Source organism: Heptranchias perlo, chromosome 4 (assembly GCF_035084215.1).
Source record: "Heptranchias perlo isolate sHepPer1 chromosome 4, sHepPer1.hap1, whole genome shotgun sequence".
Lineage (NCBI taxonomy): Eukaryota > Metazoa > Chordata > Chondrichthyes > Hexanchiformes > Hexanchidae > Heptranchias > Heptranchias perlo.
The window spans coordinates 129754870-129775113 of record NC_090328.1 but is presented as its reverse complement, the minus strand read 5'-3'; the positions used below and the strand labels follow the sequence as shown (position 1 = coordinate 129775113).

The following is a 20244-nucleotide window of genomic DNA, read 5'->3' as shown; positions in this document are numbered from 1 at the left end:
GCATCAAGGTAGATAAATCTCCGGGACCTGATGAAATGTATCCCAGGACGTTATGGGAGGTTAGGGAGGAAATTGCGGGTCCCCTAGCAGAGATATTTGAATCATCCACCGCTACAGGTGAGGTGCCTGAAGATTGGAGGGTAGCAAATGTTGTGCCTTTGTTTAAGAAGGGCGGCAGGGAAAAGCCTGGGAACTACAGACCAGTGAGCCTGACATCTGTAGTGGGTAAGTTGTTAGAGGGTATTCTGAGGGACAGAATCTATAGGCATTTGGAGAGGCAGGGACTAATTAGGAACAGTCAGCATGGTTTTGTGAGAGGAAAATCATGTCTCACGAATTTGATTGAGTTTTTTGAAGGGGTAACCAAGAAGATAGATGAGGGCTGTGCAGTAGACGTGGTCTACATGGACTTCAGCAAAGCATTTGACAAGGTACCGCATGGTAGGTTGTTACATAAGGTTAAATCTCATGGGATCCAAGGTGAGGTAGCCAATTGGATACAAAATTGGCTTGACGACAGAAGACAGAGGGTGGTTGTCGAGGGTTGTTTTTCAAACTGGATGCCTGTGTCCAGCGGTGTGCCTCAGGGATCGGTGCTGGGTCCGCTGTTATTTGTTATTTATATTAATGATTTGGATGAGAATTTAGGAGGCATGGTTAGTAAGTTTGCAGATGACACCAAGATTGGTGGCATTGTGGACAGTGAAGAAGGTTATCTAGGATTGCAACGGGATCTTGATAAATTGGGCCAGTGGGCCGATGAATGGCATATGGAGTTTAATTTAGATAAATGTGAGGTGATGCATTTTGGTAGATCGAATCGGGCCAGGACCTACTCCGTTAATGGTAGGGCGTTGGGGAGAGTTATAGAACAAAGAGATCTAGGAGTACAGATTCATAGCTCCTTGAAAGTGGAGTCACAGGTGGATAGGGTGGTGAAGAAGGCATTCAGCATGCTTGGTTTCATTGGTCAGAACATTGAATGCAGGAGTTGGGATGTCTTGTTGAAGTTGTACAGGGCATTGGTGAGGCCACACTTGGAGTACTGTGTACAGTTCTGGTCACCCTATTATAGAAAGGATATTATTAAACTAGAAAGAGTGCAGAAAAGATTTACTAGGATGCTACCGGGACTTGATGGTTTGACTTACAGGGAGAGGTTAGACAGACTGGGACTTTATTCCCTGGAGAGTAGGAGGTTAAGGGGTGATCTTATAGAAGTCTATAAAATAATGAGGGGCATAGATAAGGTCGATAGTCAAAATCTTTTCCCAAAGGTAGGGGAGTCTATAACAAGGGGGCACAGATTTAAGGTGAGAGGGGAGAGATACAAAAGGATCCAGAGGGGCAATTTTTTCACTCAAAGGGTGGTGAGTGTCTGGAACGAGCTGCCAGAGGCAGTAGTAGAGGCGGGTACAATTTTGTCTTTTAAAAAGCATTTGGACAGTTACATGGGGAAGATGGGTATCGAGGGATATGGGCCAAGTGCAGGCAATTGGGACTAGCTTAGTGGTATAAACTGGGCGACATGGACATGTTGGGCCGAAGGGCCTGTTTCCATGTTGTAACTTCTATGATTCTATGATTCTATGATTCTATAACCCTCGATCTCCGGCCTGCCCCGTGATCGGCACCTCCCCCAACCCTCGATCTCCGGCCTGCCCCGCGATGGGCAACCCCCTCCCCCAACCCTCGATCTCCAACCTGCCCCGCGATCGGCACCTCCCCCAACCTTCGATCTCCAGCCTGCCCCGCGATCGGCACCTCCCCCAACCCTCGATCTCCAGCCTCCCCCGTGATCGGCAACTCCCCCCCCCCAACCCTCGATCTCCAGCCTGCCCCGCGATCGGCAACTCCCCCCCAACCCTCGATCTCCGGCCTGCCCCGCGATCGGCACCTCCCCCAACCCTCGATCTCCAGCCTCCCCCGTGATCGGCAACTCCCCCCCCCCAACCCTCGATCTCCTGCCTGCCCCGCGATCGGCAACTCCCCACCAACCCTCGATCTCCAGCCTGCCCCGTGATCGGCACCTCCCCCAACCCTCGATCTCCGGCCTGCCCCGCGATCGGCACCTCCCCCAACCCTCGATCTCCGGCCTGCCCCGTGATCGGCACCTCCCCCAACCCTCGATCTCCAGCCTGCCCTGTGATCGGCACCTCCCCCAACCCTCGATCTCCAGCCTGCCCGGCGATCGGCAACTCCCCACCAACCCTCGATCTCCAGCCTGCCCCGTGATCGGCACCTCCCCCAACCCTCGATCTCCGGCCTGCCCCGCGATCGGCACCTCCCCCAACCCTCGATCTCCAGCCTGCCCCATGATCGGCGACCCCCCCCCAACCCTCGATCTCCAGCCTGCCCCATGATCGGCGACCCCCCCCCAACCCTCGATCTCCAGCCTGCCCCATGATCGGCGACCCCCCCCCCAACCCTCGATCTCCAGCCTCCCCCGTGATCAGCGACCCCCCCCAACCCTCGATCTCCAGCCTCCCCCGTGATCAGCGACCCCCCCCCCAACCCTCGATCTCCAGCCTCCCCCGTGATCAGCGACCCCCCCCCCCAACCCTCGATCTCCAGCCTCCCCCGTGATCGGCGACCCACTCCCCCAACCCTCGATCTCCAGCCTGCCCCGCGATCGGCAACTCCCCACCAACCCTCGATCTCCGGCCTACCCCATGATCGGCGACCCCCCCAACCCTCGATCTCCGGCCTGCCCCGCGATCAGCACCTCCCCCAACCCTCGATCTCCGGCCTGCCCCGTGATCGGCGACCCCCACAACCCTCGATCTCCGGCCTGCCCCGCGATCGGCATCTCCCCCAACCCTCAATCTCCGGCCTGCCCCGCAATCAGCAACCCCCCCCCCCCCCCCAACACTTGATCTCCAGCCTGCTCTGCGATCTGCTGAACCCCTTCCAACCCTCGACCTCCAGCCTGTTCCACGATTGGCTGACCCCTCCCCACCGCCCCTCCAACCCCGGATCGCGACCCACTATCTCGCCCTCCCATTCTCCTGATTGCCGGGCTCTCCTCCCCTCACCCCCCACCAACTGATCCCCGGCTGCAGCCTCTTACCGCTGGCTTTCTCACCCAGCAGCTGGCCAGCCTGGGCGGGAAATGGAATTAAAAAAATTATATTGAGGTCCTATCGTTAAATTCAGCAGGACTTCCACGTTCCCTGGACTTCCGAGTCCCCCCACCTCCGCTACCGCGCTCCCTCCCTGCCTCCCCACAAATATCGGGGCCATTATCTCTGTAAATTATTTCACCTCCAAAAGTTGTTTTCTTTATGTTGAACTCAACCATGTTGAAGTTCGTTTTGGAATTGGGACCAGATGAACAATACTCTTAAGTGATCTTTCTCCATGGCAGCCTCATGCTTGAGAGTTAGATGCAATTCGTTTGTAATGAACAAATCATTTGGAAAATAAAAACAGCTTGCTCCTTCCCCTTTTTCATTTCCCCAATTTCCATGGGACAATCAATGTTTTGGTGCCAGGGAGTTATTCATATTTGATAGATTCTCACCGGGAGATCTGCAAAGTGACTATAGTCAAGTACTCAGATCACCTGGAACGACGACCACCACCACCTCCACCCCAGGTTGCACAAAACAGTCCTACAACCCATACACCCATTGTAAACACACCCAATGGGTGGCATCAAGTCTCGCTATTCGTGATGAAGCACATGAAAGGGCGTTTTCACAAGAAAGACTCAATAATGGGCAAGACGTGGCAGTGGTGGTGAGAATCATAACATTTAATGCGCATTTAACCAAAACCAAGTATAAATGAAAAGCATGACATTCTGTCAGTCACCCTTGTGCATACCCTTCGTGATTATAAAACCTTAGACTTCCTCTTCCTGTCGCTTCTACATGGTGCATCTCCTACGGCTGCAGCAGAGGTAGTGGCAGGTTGCTCAGAGTTATGCCTGGACTGCTTAGATGCTTTCTATGCAGGGGCAGACTCAGCCATCTGGAGAGAAGGCAGCATTGTGGGTATCGGTTGAGGGGGGGCACCGTGGGAGCGCTTTGAGTGGCGTCCCCACTTCCATGTCCCCTTTCGCCATCATCCCTCTCCTGGGCCAGGGCCACATCACTCCTACCACCCTGCTGGACAACAGTTTGGAGGACATGTGTGATGCTTTGTAAGGCCTGTGCTAATGTTTCTGTCTGTCTGTTTAAGGCGGCAGAATGTTGTTCACCCTGAGTCCGCACGGCCGTTGCCAGGGCCTGAATGGACTCATTTGTGAGCTGTGCATGAAGCGCAATAGAGGCTGCCATTCCTTCCATTGCAGACATTCCCGCACTTAACTGTGCCACCAGTCCACTAATGCTGGAGGTGGACTCCTCCATCCTCTGCGTCAATGTGGAGACTGAGTTTGGCAAGTCTTCCAGTACGCCGCAAAGGCGCATCTCTATCCCTATTATTCTCCTTTTCAAGGATGGCCCCTGGGGTTCTGCATCTGTGCCAAGCTGAGCAGAGCTTGGAGAGCAGTGCGCCCACTGACGCGGACTCTCCACAGCTGCCCCTGCCACCAGTGTCTGCTCGTGCTCGCTTGTGTGTGGTGACTCAACTGGCGACAACCTATTAGGACCCTCCGAGGTTTGAGTATCTGCGCTGATGCATGGCTCACTAAAATGTGATGGTGCGTCCTCAGAGGCAGGGAGGTCCTCTGAGGAATCGTTCTCGTCCACGTCTACACTCCTTGGCGGCCCTGAAAGAGAACATGCAGCAATATTAAGATTCACCTCAGAAGTAATGTTGCGATGAGCATTCTGAGGTGTGCAACAGGTCAATCATTGATAACATCAATTCATAGTGTGTGTGAGGGATGTTCAAGTTTTGTCACCAGATGTTTGTGGGGTGCCAGTCTCAGCATCCGTGATGGCCAGGCACTCCACCCGATGGCTGATTTTCAAAGCCTCCTCCTTCGCCTCTAAGAGCCATGATCTGCGGAGACCCCCCCCCCCAACTCCAGACCGACTCCTCTCCCTTGCATTTTGCGCTCTCTTCTCCTACAAGGGGAGAAAGTACAGCTGTGTGAGTGAGTGAGGGTGATGGGGCCACCAGATGGATGCATTGTTCTGGGTCAGGCTGACAATAAGTGAGATGCATCAGAGAGTGAGTATCAGACAGATTGATCACATTGCATCAGGATTGGGGTGAATGGGAGAGGTGGGTGCACAAATGCGGTGGGAGGGGGGGGTGGTGAAGAAGTGCACAGAAAGTGAAGGTAACTTGACACTGAGACTTAAGTGGGTGTGAGGAGTGATGTGATGGAGTAGGCTTCGCAGGGCAGCGCGAGGGGGCTAATGTTCACCGCAGAATGCAGGTGAATCAGTAACTATGCACTTTTCCTGACCTGGTTAGGTCATTAAATCGCTTCCTGCACTGCAGCCACGACCGGAGCACCGTGCTCCTGCTGCTGACCTGTTCTGTCACCTACAGCCACGTGGCAGAACCAAGTTTCTTTCTCCTGTTAGGTGGGTATAACACCTCTCTCCTGCTTCTCACAGCAGCCAGTAGTATCTCCAGGGTGGTGTCCGAGAACCTGGGTGCTACCTTTCCTCTATGACATTCTATTCTGCTTCTTACTCCTTTCTCCTTCAAAATGCACCGTTGCATTGGCCCTTTAAATAGTGGGCTTTAAATTGCGTCATGCGGGTGTGCAGTACGTCCGCTGCGCAGCTTGAGGACGCGAAACCCGGAAGTTCAATTAAGTGGCTTCAATTGAGTCACGATCGCTCGGGAACAGGCACTAAAAAAATTTCCGGGTTTCCCACCTGCTCATTGACCCCTGCCCCCCGCTGACATCCAGCCTCATTGTTAAAATTTAGGCCTATGATTCAAGCAAAATAAGTATATCCAAAATTCAGCTAGATGAGGTTTACGGTTATAGATTTTCCTGTGGTCTGGTTTTTGCAAGTTGATATGGTGCGTGTAAGTTACTGTGTTCCTACTCCCCAGTCATGTCTCATTGATCTAGGTAGGATGAAAGATCTGACAGCTGAGAGCAAGATGCCTGCATGCCAATTGGCATTAGCCTCTTCTTGGTTTATAGCTGCATTCTGGCAGCCATGTAAAAGATAAAAGATCCAGAGTTCAAAAAAGGAGAATTTAAAGTTTGTTTATATGGTGTCACTAGTGGGTGACTAATGTACTATAAACCAGTCTATTGCCAAATTTACCTCGTCATCTATTATCACCTAAAATCACAGAAGTTCTGTGTAGCGATCACACAGGCTCATTGTTCATCATTGTGCATTAATGAGGTGATAATCTCTGAACAGCAGGTGACAGTAGTTTATGCCTCAGGAAACCTGGTTCTTAAATTAGACAACAGGTGAGCAGCCACAAAAGAAGTGTTCCCTTAACAGTCAGAGTTGATTTATTCAAAGTAAAAAGTTTTTGTCAGACTTGGTTCAGTGGTATTACCCTTCCCCTATGAGTCAGAAGGCTGTGGGTTCAAGTCCCATTCCAGATACCTGCGTGCATAATCCAGGCTGTACAGTCGGAGGTGCTGTCTCTTAGATGAGAAATTAAACCGAGTCCCCGTCTGCCCTCTCAGGTGGATGTGAATGATCCCACAGTACTATTCGAAGAGCAGGGAAGTTTGCCCCATGTCCCGGCCAATATTTACCCCACAATCAACAACGTTAAAAAGAAACAGATTATCTGGTCATTTATCTCATTGCTGTTGGCAGGATCATGCAATGCACAAATTAACTGCCACATTTCCCCACATTACAGCAGTGACTACACTTCAAAAGTACTTCATTGGCTGGAAAGCACTTTAGGATGTCCCGAGGTCATGGAAGGTATATAAATGTAAGATTTTTTTTGATTCAGATTCATCTGTAGTATTTTGTATTAACCTGGAAGTCCAGGATCTGAATGGTTTCTCTGATTACTGCCACCAGCACTTTAAATGCTTATAACTATTTCATCCTTGAGCCTTGGCATTAAAATGAATGTTTAAAACTAATGTTCTTGTTTAATGTTTGAGCCACATTTTGCCGAAGCAGGGCATCTCACAGCGTGCCCCGTCAGTTAGGCTTTATCCCTCACCGTTCAGCTCGAGAAATGTTTGCCCTATAACTTGCTGGAAGTGCGAGCTGATAACAGGGAATCTGGGACCTTAGTGAACGGCGAGACCAACAGTCTATCTCTTTAACCAATGAGATTTGAGAAAGAAACAGGAACGGCAGAGAGGAAAGAGGGTGAATTAGAGTCAAATCAGGTACAGAAAGAGAAATAAGGAGGGGGCAAAAAATATTGGATCAAGAGAGAGAGAGAAAAAAGAAACAGAAAGGAAAAGTAAGGAACACATTCTTAAATTTAAAATTTAAAATTTAAAAAATCTCTAACAATTTACTAACTGTAGGAATAAGACTCCACAATTTAAATGGTTCCCTTTCTGGGATGGAGACTATTGAATGGCATCGTAGGAACATAAACCTCCTCATTAAAAAGGTACTTAGGCTGTTAAGTGCCAGCCCTAACTTTCTGCGGTGAGTTTAAAGGGCAATTAGTGCACAAATGCAGCAATTTCATGAAACTCACGGGGAGGTTGAGGGCGAGCTGCCAATTTCACGAGGCTAATGGTGGAGCGGCGCAAATCGTCCAGCAACTTGTGTGGCGATTCGCAATTCACGGGGTATCTCTTCCTCACCACATCGTTGCTGGACGATTTATACATTCATGACAGCGAGCGCCATTAAACTCGCCATCATTTTGGCAGCAAAATCTGAGCCATTTAGTCTAACATTTTTTAAGTTCTGGTGAGCACAGAATGTAAACCAGCTGTTTACTGTATCTGTCTGTAAACAATGGCTGCTCTGTTAACAGCACTTTAAACAAACTAGAAGGCACAATGTTGTAAGTAAACAACAAGAATAACTTATATTTTTACAGCACTTTTAACGTATGGAAATGCATGGAAGCACTTCACAGGAGGGTAATCAGACAAAAATTGACACAGAGCCGAAGAAGGTGATATTAGAACAGGTGACTAAAAGCTTGGTCAAAAGGGTAGGTTTTAAGGAGCGTCTTAAAGGAGCAGAGAGGGGTGAAGAGGTTTGGAGAGGGAAATACAGAGCTTAGGGCCTAGACGGCTGAAGGCACATTCTGTTCTCTCGTGTTCAGTAACAGCAGGACAACTATACAGATTGAAAAACAGGAACAGCATTTAATTCATGCCTGAATTTGACTTGAAGTTTGCTCTTGCCCAGCACTACTTTTACCGAATGATTTGCATGCAATCTTACTCCCCGGTTAGTTTTTTTTTATTCGTTCACGGGATGTGGGCGTCGCTGGCAAGGCCGGCATTTATTGCCCATCCCTAATTGCCCTCGAGAAGGTGGTGGTGAGCCGCCTTCTTGAACCGCTGCAGTCCGTGTGGTGACGGTTCTCCCACAGTGCTGTTAGGAAGGGAGTTCCAGGATTTTGACCCAGCGACAATGAAGGAACGGCGATATATTTCCAAGTCGGGATGGTGTGTGACTTGGAGGGGAACGTGCAGGTGGTGTTGTTCCCATGCGCCTGCTGCCCTTGTCCTTCTAGGTGGTAGAGGTCGTGGGTTTGGGAGGTGCTGTCGAAGAAGCCTTGGCGAGTTGCTGCAGTGCAGTTGTGTATTTGACTTCAGACAATGGCAATTTTCTTGCTCACTTTATATTACAACAACAACTTGCATTTATATAGCGCCTTTTATGTAGAGAAACATCCCAAGGCGCTTCACAGAGGCGTTATCAAACAAAAATGGAAGCTGAGCCAAAGAAGGAGATGTCCAAAACTTGGTCAAAGAGACGGGTTTTAAGGAGGGCCTTAAAGGAGGAAAGGGTGGTGGAGAGTCAGAAGGGTTTAGGGAGGCAATTCTAGAGCGTGGGCCCTAGATGGTTGAAGGCACAGCCACCACTGGTGGAGCAATGGAGGGAAGGATGAACAAGAGGTCAGAGTCAGAGGAACACAGAGTTCTGGATAGCTGGAGGAGCTTACAGAGATAGGGAAGGGTGAGGCCATGAAGAGATTTAAACACAATTCAAAATTGCAGTCCTTAGGGAGCCAATGTAGGTCAGCAAAGACAAGGGTGATGGTGAGCAGAACTTAGTGCAGGATAAGATGGGGCAGCAAAGTTTTGGATGAGTTGAAGTTTACAGAGGTTGGAGGATGGGATGCCGACCAGGACAGCATTGGAACAGTTGAGTCGGGAGGTGACAAAGGCATGGATGACGGTTTTAGCAGCATATGGGCTGAAGTAGGGGAAGAGGCGGGCAATGTTACGGAGGTGGAAATAGGCAGTCTCTGTGATGAGGAGGATATGGGGTCAAAAGATCAGCTTGGGATCGAATTGGAAGCCAAGTCTGGTCCTGTGACAGTAGCTGGGGAGGGGGATGGAATTGGTGGCGAGGGTATGGACCCTACTACGAAAGTTAAAGTTGTAATTGTGACTTTATATAATGCTTTGTGGGGCCAAGTTTTCTGGTTTATCCTAGTCTCTGATAGCCAGCAGGTGGCAACTGCAGAGTTGGATTTGCTAAGGCTGGCTGGCAGGAAGATTCATAGTATAAAAGTAACATCTATCAAACTTGCATATGCAATGTTGTTTCTCTGTTGCAGACTGCATTCAGGAGTCTGCTCTGTAGTGTAAATGAGAATGATTCTGCGGCACCAGAAGCCTTATCATTTCATGTCAAAGCATAAAGAAGAAGCATTTGAATTCCATGTCATGTTCTTTGATGTTCCTGTTAATAATGAATCTGGGCTTCATAGCTGTTATTACAGATTCCATGAAGAATAAAGGCCTTAGGCATCGAAAGATTCATGGTGTCTGATCTTGTGAAATAGACACTTGGTTTTGACTTTAATTCCTCAAGTACACAGTGGATATCACTGAATTTTGAAATTGGTTGATATCCTGAGAATAATCTCCATTTTGCCTTGAAAAATAAAGTCTAAAAATTAGTGAATAAACTAGATTTGGATGAACTAAATCAGTAAATTGGTCTCACTCCAGCCATTAGTACAGTTGATATATGTCCTTGTTATGTTGCAATTGTTGATCCACATTTGCCCTTGTAGCAGAATGGGACTGTTCAATCAAAAATGGCTAAAACTGTCCTAACTGCATCAAGATCCACCCAAAGTAGTCATTCAAAAACAGAATCGCATTTTCCACTCCTAGAACCTGTGGAGGTTAGTGTTTAAAGAGTTGAAAAATCAAGAACAAAGACATCGGCCCTGAATTTTTGTGGTGTTTCCTGATCTCCTGCCTCCTCTTTGGCGGGAGATCAGCAGAACGCCCCAAAGAAACGGCTGTTTTTAGCCATTTATACCGTTTCTCCAGGGGTTCGCTGAACTGCTGCCAGTGAACACCCATGGTATTTCCAGGCTCTGTTCAGCACTATTCCAAGTTTTCCATCCTGTGTAAACAGAATTTATTAGCATTCATGTTCTGGTGTTATTTTAATGCCTGCAGCTTAACAATAGTAATTAAGGGCTTGTAAGTGTTTTTTGTTGCTGATTGTTGCTGTTTTCCATTTGGTGCCATGCCATTGCTCCTGCCCCGAGGTGGAGTTACGCATATTCCCCTACACTCCGTCTGCCACATCACCGCCCCCCACCCCACATCTCCTTCTGCACTGCCAACACTACTCTGTCACATCAACCCTCACACCCACTCAAACCTCATCCTCATCTTACCTGCACTTACTCACCTCGCCAGTACTCATCCCGCCACTACCACTCAACCCAATCCTCATACAATCTCATGGCTCTATCTCATACTCACCCTCTCATGCATCTCTTTCACGGTCAGTCTCACTCAACCTGCCACTACCTGTGCTGCAGCCACAGGGCATGCATCACATATGTACAGTAGGCAGCGTAAGGCAAATGTGTCGTGAGCATGAAGGGGATGCACAAGGGTGTTTGAGGGTTTGTCATAGTTTTTACTTATATTGAATTTCTGACCAACTTACATTATATACTATATTGGCACCACTACTGCCATGTCTTTGCGAATCTTGTCTGGTTTGTGCAATAATGCCCTTTCCTGAGGATCACAATGAAGACCCACAACTGATGCCACCCATTGTGTCACTGCAGAGTGGGTGTAGGTGTATTTGCAGGGCTCTTTTGTGCAGACGACTGAGAGACGTCGGCGATGTCCCCGGTGGCACCCTGGAACTATGCGGAGGAGAAGTTGTTGAGGGCAGTGGTGACTTTGACAGCGACAGGTAAGAAGATGGTGCTCAGGCCAGCCGGGAGCAGCTCGGCATGAAGGAGGCTGCAGATGTCCACGGCTACATGTCGAGTGACTCTGAGCCTCCGTGTGCACTGCTGCTCAGAGAGGTCCAGGAGGCTGAGCCTCGGTCTGTGGACCCTGTGGCGAGGGTAGTGCCCTCTGCGACGCATCTTTCTCTGCGGTAGCCCTCCCTCCTGCTGTGCAGGTGGATGTGTCACAGCACTGTGTTGTGGAGCTCCACGTGTCAGAGGTGGACGGCTTGGCCGGTGAGGCTGGTGATGCTGTTCGCCCTCCGAGGAGGTCATGACTGCAGCTACGGCGGCCCCCATCCGGAAGATGTACATCTGAGGGGGTCCGCAAGGTAGGTACATGTGTCTGGACCCCGGGGTAAGGGTGCAAGTTGGTGAATTTTATTGTTAGGAGGAGGGTGGTGGAGGCCAAACTTTGTCCAAAGTGACAGAGTGGCCTCCTGCAATGAGTGAGGGTCTCCCCCCCCACCTGTCAAATGGACCTTTGGAGCTGCCACAGGCTGACAGCTGCAACACGTCCATTTGAACTGGGAGTGTTTCCCCCAATACGGGAAACAGTCCCAGTTGTTTGTAAAATCCCAACCCTCCTAAAATATCTCGTTAATCAGGTCTGTAAACGACCTGAAATACCAAAATAAACACCTTAACTGGCACCCCGCTGGCTTTAATTGCCGGCGGGAGTCCCACATGCGGGGGCTGCGCGCGCATGTCAGCGCGTCTGTGGGAAACCCGGAAGTGGGTGGGTTGGAGCCGGGCTCCCGCCCCGCCCTGGGAATCGCCGATTTTCGTGGCCCCCCCGCCAGGAACGCACCCGATCGCGGGTGCTAAAATCGACCCCATTGTCTTCCGTCCACGGCACAAACTCAATACCCTTGCCACTGATTCCATTCACCTCCCCGGCCATTGTCTCAGGCTGAACCAGACTGTTCACAATTTCGGCATCCTATTCAACCCTGAGCTGAACTTCCGACCCCATATCATCTCCATTACAAAGACCGCCTACTCCCACCTCTGTAACATCGCCTGCCTCCGCACCTGCTTCAGCTCATCTGCCACTGAAATCCTCATCTATGCCTTTATCATCTCCTAATATCCTGCCCATATATTATCCTGCACCAAGTCCCGCTCATCCATTACCTTTGTCCTTGCTGATCTACACTGGCTCCTTGTCCACCATTCCCTCAAATTTAAAATGATCATCCTTGTGTTTAAATTCCTTCATGGCCTCACCTCTCAATACCTCTGTAGCCTCCTCAGCTCTACAACCACCATCACCCCCACCCCACTCCCCGCCCGCCCAAACTCTCCGTTCATCTGACTGGCTTTTTGTGCATCCTGCCTTCACCCACCATTGATGGCCTCAGCCATCTAGACCCCATGCTCTGGAATTCCCTCCCTGCACCCCTGCCTCTCCGCCTCTCTCTAATCATTTAAGGCCTTTGATAAAACCCAATCTTTGAGCAAGCTCTTGGTCTCCCCTTCTAATACCTCCTTGTTGGCTAGGCATCTATTTATCCTCCCTTTCTCTGTAACCTCCTCCGGCCCTACAACCCTCCGAGAACCCTGCGTTACTCCAACTGCATCCCCAGTTTCCTTCGCCCCTTCATTGCCGGCCGTGCCTCCAGCTGTCTAGGCCCTAAGCTCTGGAATTCTCTCCCTAATCCTCTCCAACTCTCTCCCTCTCTCTCCTCCTTTAAGAAGCTGCTTAAAACCTACCTCTTTGACCAAGCTTTTGGTCACGTCTTCTAATATCTCCTTATGTGGTTCGGTGTCAATTTTGGCTGATAACGCTCCTTGGGACAATTTTTTTATTTAAAAAATGTAAAAAAAAAATTCGTTCATGGGATGTGGGCGTCGCTGGCAAGGCCAGCATTTATTGCCCATCCCTAATTGCCCTTGAGACGGTGATGGTGAGCCACCTTCTTGAACCGCTGCAGTCCGTGTGGTGAAGGTTCTCCCACAGTGCTGTTAGGAAGGGAGTTCCAGGATTTTGACCCAGCGACGATGAAGGAACAGCAATATACTTCCAAGTCAGGATGGTGTGTGACTTGGAGGGGAACGTGCAGGTGGTGGTGTTCCCATGTGCCTGCTGCCTTTATCCTTCTAGGTGGTAGGGGTCGCGGGTTTGGGAGGTGCTGTCGAAGAAGCCTTGACGAGTTGCTGCAGAGCATCCTGTGGATGGTATACACTGCAGCCACTGTGCGCCAGTGGTGAAGGGAGTGAATGTTTAGGGTGGTGGATGGGGTGCCAATCAAGCGGGCTGCTTTATCTTGGATGGTGTCGAGCTTCTTGAGTGTTGTTGGAGCTGCACTCATCCAGGCAAGTGGAGAGTATTTCATCACACTCCTGACTTGTGCCTTGTAGATGGTGGAAAGGCTTTGGGGAGTCAGGAGGTGAGTCACTCACTGCAGAATACCCAGCCTCTGACCTGCTCTTGTAGCCACAGTATTTATGTGGCTGGTCCAGTTAAGTTTCTGGTCAATGGTGACCCCCAGGATGTTGATGGTGGGGGATTTGGCGATGATAATGCCATTGAATGTCAAGGGGAGGTGGTTAGACTCTCTCTTGTTGGAGATGGTCATTGTCTGGCACTTATCTGGCGCGAATGTTATTTGCCACTTATGAGCCCAAGCCTGGATGTTATCCAGGTCATGCTGAATGCGGGCACGGACAGCTTCATTATCTGAGGGGTTGCGAATGGAACTGAACACTGTGCAGTCATCAGCGAACATCCTCATTTCTGACCTTATGATGGAGGGAAGGTCATTGATGAAGCAGCTGAAGATGGTTGGGCCGAGGACACTGCCCTGAGGAACTCCTGCAGCAATGTCCTGGGGCTGAGATGATTGGCCTCCAACAACCATTACCATCTTCCTTTGTGCCAGGTATGACTCCAGCCACTGGAGAGTTTTGCCCCTGATTCCCATTGACTTCAATTTTACTAGGGCTCCTTGGTGCTACACTCAGTCAAATGCTGCCTTGATGTCAAGGGCAGTCACCATCACCTCACCTCTGGAATTCAGCTCTTTTGTTGAAGGCCCTATATAAATTCAATTTGTTGTTGTGAGAGCAGCTAGCTCTCCCTAATTACGGAACAGTGCATGCAAAGGCTGTCCAAGAAGGTGACAACTGACCTGTGCCATCTCTTCAGCAATGATCTTAGGGACAGTCTTCAGACAGCACTGTCCTCCCTGTGACAGTCAAGATAATGACAGCTCTCAGTTTCTATGGTAGATCTCAGGCCCCAAAGGGGATATCACAGGGTGAGCTACTATTCATTTTACAGCACCAAAAAACAGCTAACAGATGTGATGTTTAGCCATTTGCACTAGTGCATCAACTTTGGCACATTGCAGCAGCTGAACTCTGAAAGGCAACAGGACTTCTAAAACTTGCATAGTTTCCTAGCGTTCGGAATAATGATCAATTGCATCCATGTTGCTTTTTTGACGCAGTCCAACGGTGCCGTGGAATACATAACTCTAAATGGCTTTCCCGCCCTTAAACCCTGAGGAGTTATTGGACCTGAAGACTTTGTAGCCTCAAGAAATGGTTCCCCCCTCATTCAGCACTATGGGAACAGCCAAAGGGATTCCCATGCCCCTAACTTTATTCCCTGAAATTTGTACTGCAGTAGCAATTGCCAAGACTCCAGGTAAATGAGCCATGATCTAATTGAATGGCGGAAGAGGCTCAAAGGCTTGAATGACCCACTCCTTTACCTATGTTGGTAAAATGTGCTTCATTGAACAGAGGTGTGGGTTGAGGGATAAATGTTGAACAGGACACCAGGAAAACTCCCCCGTCCTTCTTCGAATAGTGCCATGGGATAGTTACATTCACCTGAGATGGGCCTCAGTTTAATGTCTCATCCAAAAAGATGGCACCTCCATCAGTACAGCATTTCCTCAGTACTTATTTCCTCAGCCTAAATTATGTGTTAGAGTCTCTAGAGTGAGTCTGGACCTCATAACCTCCTAGCTCAGAGGTGAGAGTGCTACCACTGAGCTAAAGCTGACAGCTAAATCTTATCTCAACTTCTTATCTACTCTTTTGAACCATGGTGGTGACCTGAGCCAGTACAGAGAAGGTGGGCCATTCAGTCCACTTGTGGCCAGAGAAAGTGGTCAATTTTATCCACGTGGGCAATACCTATGTTGCTGTGGGCAGGCAGCGCAGCCTTATTTATTTTACTTTGTTATTACTAGAATCACAGCAGCAAAATAAAGTAAATGGAGCATGTGTGTAACTTGGCTGCCTGAGTGAAGCACTGCTATTTAACACACTTCATTGATGTCTACATCTTTAGGTCCAATGACGTGGCTCTTTTCTGCTATTCCTAATGGCTCAATGCTGACATCTATTGGAAGAAAATGGTTTTACTACAATTATTGATATTAAACTACTGCTGCCGAAAACTGGTACAAAGAATAAGTACAGGTACTGGAAAGAACTGAAGGAAAGAACTTGCAATTATATAGTGCCTTTCACACCCTCAGGATATCCCAAAGGGTTTCACAGCTGATGAGGTACTTTTGAAGAGTACCGTCTGTTGTAACGTAGAGAAACATAGCAGCCAATCTGCACACAATAAAGTCCCACAAGCAACCAGGATATAAATGACCAGATAACGGCCCAGAAATCTGGACACGCCATTTTTGGGCGCTCTTGGGCGCGGGGTACTTTCCCTGCACCTGAATGGTGATGCCCTTGGGTATGAGGGTCGGTCCAGGGGTCGGATCCGGGATCAGGGTCAGGGATCGATATCAGGGGTTGGGGCCAGGGGTCGGATCCAGGGATGGGGCCGGGGGTCGGGTCCGGGAATCACGAGACTGGGGTCAGGCGAAGGAGATCAGGAGTCGGGGCTGGAAGCGGGTGAGATCAGGGGCTGGGAGTGACGGCAATCGGTTCCTTTAATGTGGGGTCGGGAGCAGCACAGCTGCTCCTCGCGGCCGGCTCCACATTCAGGTAAGTTACTCACTTTCATTGGTTGGGCCTAGCAGGTGATCCCTAGGCTTGGTTTCCTTGAGTGCAACAGGAGCTGTCGCAGGCTGCCCCAGGGCAAACCAATCTTGGAGAGGGGGCCTCAAACAGCTGTTAAGCCCCTTATTTGCAAATGCAAAGAGCCTAATGTGGGTAAAGGACCCATATATTTTTCCTTATCCAATATGGCGGGCGGTGCACTTCCAGCTGTAACACGTCCTGCACACCATATTAGTATAGTCTTAGCAGTCTGAGTAGTGCCTGAAAAACAGGCACTGTTTGGACCAATTTCTAGGCCAATCTGATTTAGTGGTGTAGGTTGAGGGATAAATGTTGAACAGGACACCAGGTAAACTCCCCCAACCTTCTTCGAATAGTGCCATGGGATAGTTACATTCACCTGAGATGGGCCTCAGTTTAATGTCTCATTCAAAAAGATGGCACCTCCATCAGTGCAGCATTTCCTCAGTACTTCACTGAAATATCAGTCTAAATTATGTGTTAGAGTCTCTAGAGTGAGTCTGGACCTCATAATCTCCTAGCTCAGAGGTGAGAGTGCTACCAATGAGCTAAAGCTGACAGCTAAATCTTATCTCAACTTCTTATCTACTCTTTTGAACCATGGTGGTGACCTGAACTATGGGTCTTGAATCATATAAGTTTTTCAACTTTAAAAGAAAATTCTTTATTAATCTAGAGAAGTTAAACTTTGCATCTGCACTGTTTATTATGAAACCTGGCCTCCTGCAAAGCATAATTAGATTGTTATTAGCTACTTGGTGAAGTAATTTAAATTTGCTAGTTTACTGATAAGTTCACTTCTGTGGCCACGAGATTATAGGGGAGCTGAGTAATCATGTGAATAAGATTTGATTTTTTTTTGCATTTCGAAATATTGCTGAGGACTCAGTCAAGAGGCTAAGTGCCAGTAATCTCAGCAGGGACTGACTTGCCACTGAATCAGAATGTAGAATTATTGTAGGGTGTTTGGGCAGGGATTGTTTTCCTATCAGGAAGCAGAGGCACTGGCCGCTACAGAAACTTCTAGAAGGAAGCCTGGTGAGCCACTGAGGTCACAGAAACTGTTGTTCCCATCAGAAAGTTGTGCAATTCACAAGATGGTGGGAAGTTACACACAAACTAAGACGTATTTGAAAATACCTAGTGATTAGAGATGCACGCTGGGGAATTATTCTTGGATGTGAGATATAGGAAATGCTAAGATCATTTCCCTTTTGTGAGGATCGATCTGATGATGCTGCCCTGCTGGTTTGCAAAACCTTAGAGAGCTTGCTGCGTGGACATCCTAATGGCTGTTCAGGTTGTAGGGAGGTGCATCATTGAAACTCAGGGACTGAAATAAGGGCTGTTTGAGAAATGTAGATAACTTCAGATTAAAAATAGGCTAAAATAGGTCACTGGAATTATTTATGACAAGAGAAGACAAGACCAGAAGGATGACAGCAGTCACAAGTCAGTGAAATCATTTTCTATAGAAAATAGACCGACTGCCAGCGCTGATCCCCCTCATCCAGTTTGTCTTCAATTCTTCAAGATAAAGGCAGTGATCTTCTGAGAGCCCAATCCTTCAAACTCAACCACTGAACATGATGTACTGATACGTATTCAGCTAGTAGTAAACCATAATAAACTGATTATTGACCTTTAGTTAATACAGAATTATTCTGGTCTATAATGTGCTCTTTATCTATTGATATTTCTTATAGAAATCCTTTATATATTAATTTGTAAAATTCTGGTCCTATAAATAACTCCCCCATCTGGATTAAATGGAGCCTGTAGCCTAATTTCCTTATTTTATTGTAAAACTGTCTTGTTTATAAATTGTTATAGATGATGGAGGTAAGATTAGGCTTATCCATTGCAGTATGAATTTACCAGCTTTGATTTAATTGCACCTTTCAGCAGAAAAAGACTTCATTCAGATTATTTTGGACAGAAGCACAATCTTCTTCCTGTAAATAAAGATTATAAAACCGGTGAATTCAGATCGTATCAAGGCCGCTCCCCATGCAATAGCTATTTCAAAATCTGATATAGTGAGACAACTTTTCTTCCCATTGTGCAGACTGTATGCAAATTTGTCATATAAATACGAAAATAGGAAATGATGCACAAAATTTTATAATACTGTACTTGGGAAGGCATGTGGGACTCATTGGCATTTTCGTAGGAACTTAGTGCTCGGTTTTGATATTTTCTGATTTGGAGAATGTTCACATCTTTTTTTTATTATTTATTCTTGGAATGTGGGCGACAATGACTATATTTATTGCCCAACCCTAGTTTCCCCGAGGGCATTGAACCAACCACATGGTGTGGGACTGGAGTTAAATGTAAGCCAGACCAGATAGGGGTGGAAGGTTCCCTTCCCTGAAGGACATTAGTGAAGCAGTTGGATTTTTACAACTATCAGGCATCATATTCCTAAAGGCCGATTTTAACCCTGCCCGCCTGGTGGAAACCGGATAGGCAGGCAGTTAAAATGGTCCATGCACCTTACCTGCACCCAACCCACTGCCTTCCCACAGGCTGCGATCTTAACCTGCTTTTCTGAGCAGGTGAGAGGGACACTCGCCGGAAGGCAGCGGAGTCCTTCTTTAAATATGCAGATCAGGCTCTGATTACATAATTGGGGCCTAACTGCAATTTTAACCGGAAGCTGTTGCGGCTGCTTGCAAGAGGAGCCAGGGCCAGAAGAGGCCTGGAAAGGTAAGTGTTTGTTATTCTTTTCATTTCCTTATGGGCCCCACAAGAAAATATTGGCCTCCCATGCCCCGGGCTTCCCAGTTTAATGCAATTTGAGGATCTGCGTAAAGAATTATGGCCTAGTTTGGAGACAGCAAATTTAATTTAGGTTGCTAATATCCTGGAAAAGTGTGAATGTTTACAATCATGTAAGGTTTTCTTATGTTCTATTGATAAGAAATGAGGCCCTTTGCATTCCAGTGAGAATGAAATATATGTGGTACAACATTGCCACCAAGTGACACATAAGGATCACATGAAAATAATCTCAGAATTGATAGATTCAGAGCAAATTGCCTGACGTTGCTTTCAAACTGTCCCTTGAGATGTATAAACATGATCCAATTTCAGTACTTTCGGTATTCAGTGCTGACCCTGATTACCTGTGAGTATATAGACGTATAAACTTGCTTGTAATTTCTGTCGATATTAATAAAACCAACATCAAGTTAATTTATCTCTGGTGCCCGAATTTATATAATTTGGATTAATCTACTTGATTAATCTAACACTCAAAGCCTGACGTAGAAATCAAACCTATAACAGAAGTGAAAATGCTATCAAGTGAGCCAATGTACAGCAATCTATCATATACTAATGAAACTTTTGAAACAAATATTTGCATTGTCCCAAATGAAAGAAACTTTCTCCAAAACTCTTTCCTTGCCCAATTATCTCTTCAACTCCTCTGAAAGTTCTGATGTTTGCTGGATTACTGCCAGCCACTGTCCAATACTTGCCTGGGTGACCACTCTTTATTTGGGAGTCTAGATCATGAGTGACAGTTGCCTATTCACCCTACCTCAGAGCACAGAGCCAGAATTGGACTGTATGGTTAATGTCACTGCATGTGATGTATATAACAACCGAGTTATTGGTGAGGGTCTATCTTTTTCTTTATAGCACTGCCACCATTCACTAATGATCATGCAACTCCATTTATAGATTTAATTTTTATTCATCAATGTTCTCGCTTCCTTTTCTCTCCTGTTCTAAAGAAGTTTGGGCTGAGTTTCGTTGGCTGCTGTGGCAGACTCCTAACGTAATTGTGGTGGGGGGTCCAGCCGAATGGCTCGGAAACAGGTTTAGACCTGAATACGGAGGGGCCAGAGCAAGGGGCAGGATCTCCCTATTGAATTGTAAATCCTGCCGTAGTAGTACATGATACCTCTTCTGTCTGACCTCAGCAGAAGGAGGCATAGCCAATGCCAACATCTG

General features: G+C 47.8%; 1 long non-coding RNA gene across 4 annotated transcripts in view; it reads left to right on the top strand.

Moving 5' to 3' along the window:
- Positions 1-20244, top strand: part of LOC137320611 (uncharacterized) — a 230275-nt gene that overhangs the window by 28357 nt on the left and 181674 nt on the right. Inside the window, exon 4 of one of the 4 annotated variants that reach the window (XR_010962605.1) lies at positions 6754-6831. The exons of the other annotated variants lie outside the window; for them this stretch is intronic. This is a non-coding gene — a long non-coding RNA (uncharacterized lncRNA). The remainder of the gene's footprint in view (positions 1-6753; positions 6832-20244) is intronic. 4 annotated transcript variants of the gene reach the window in all.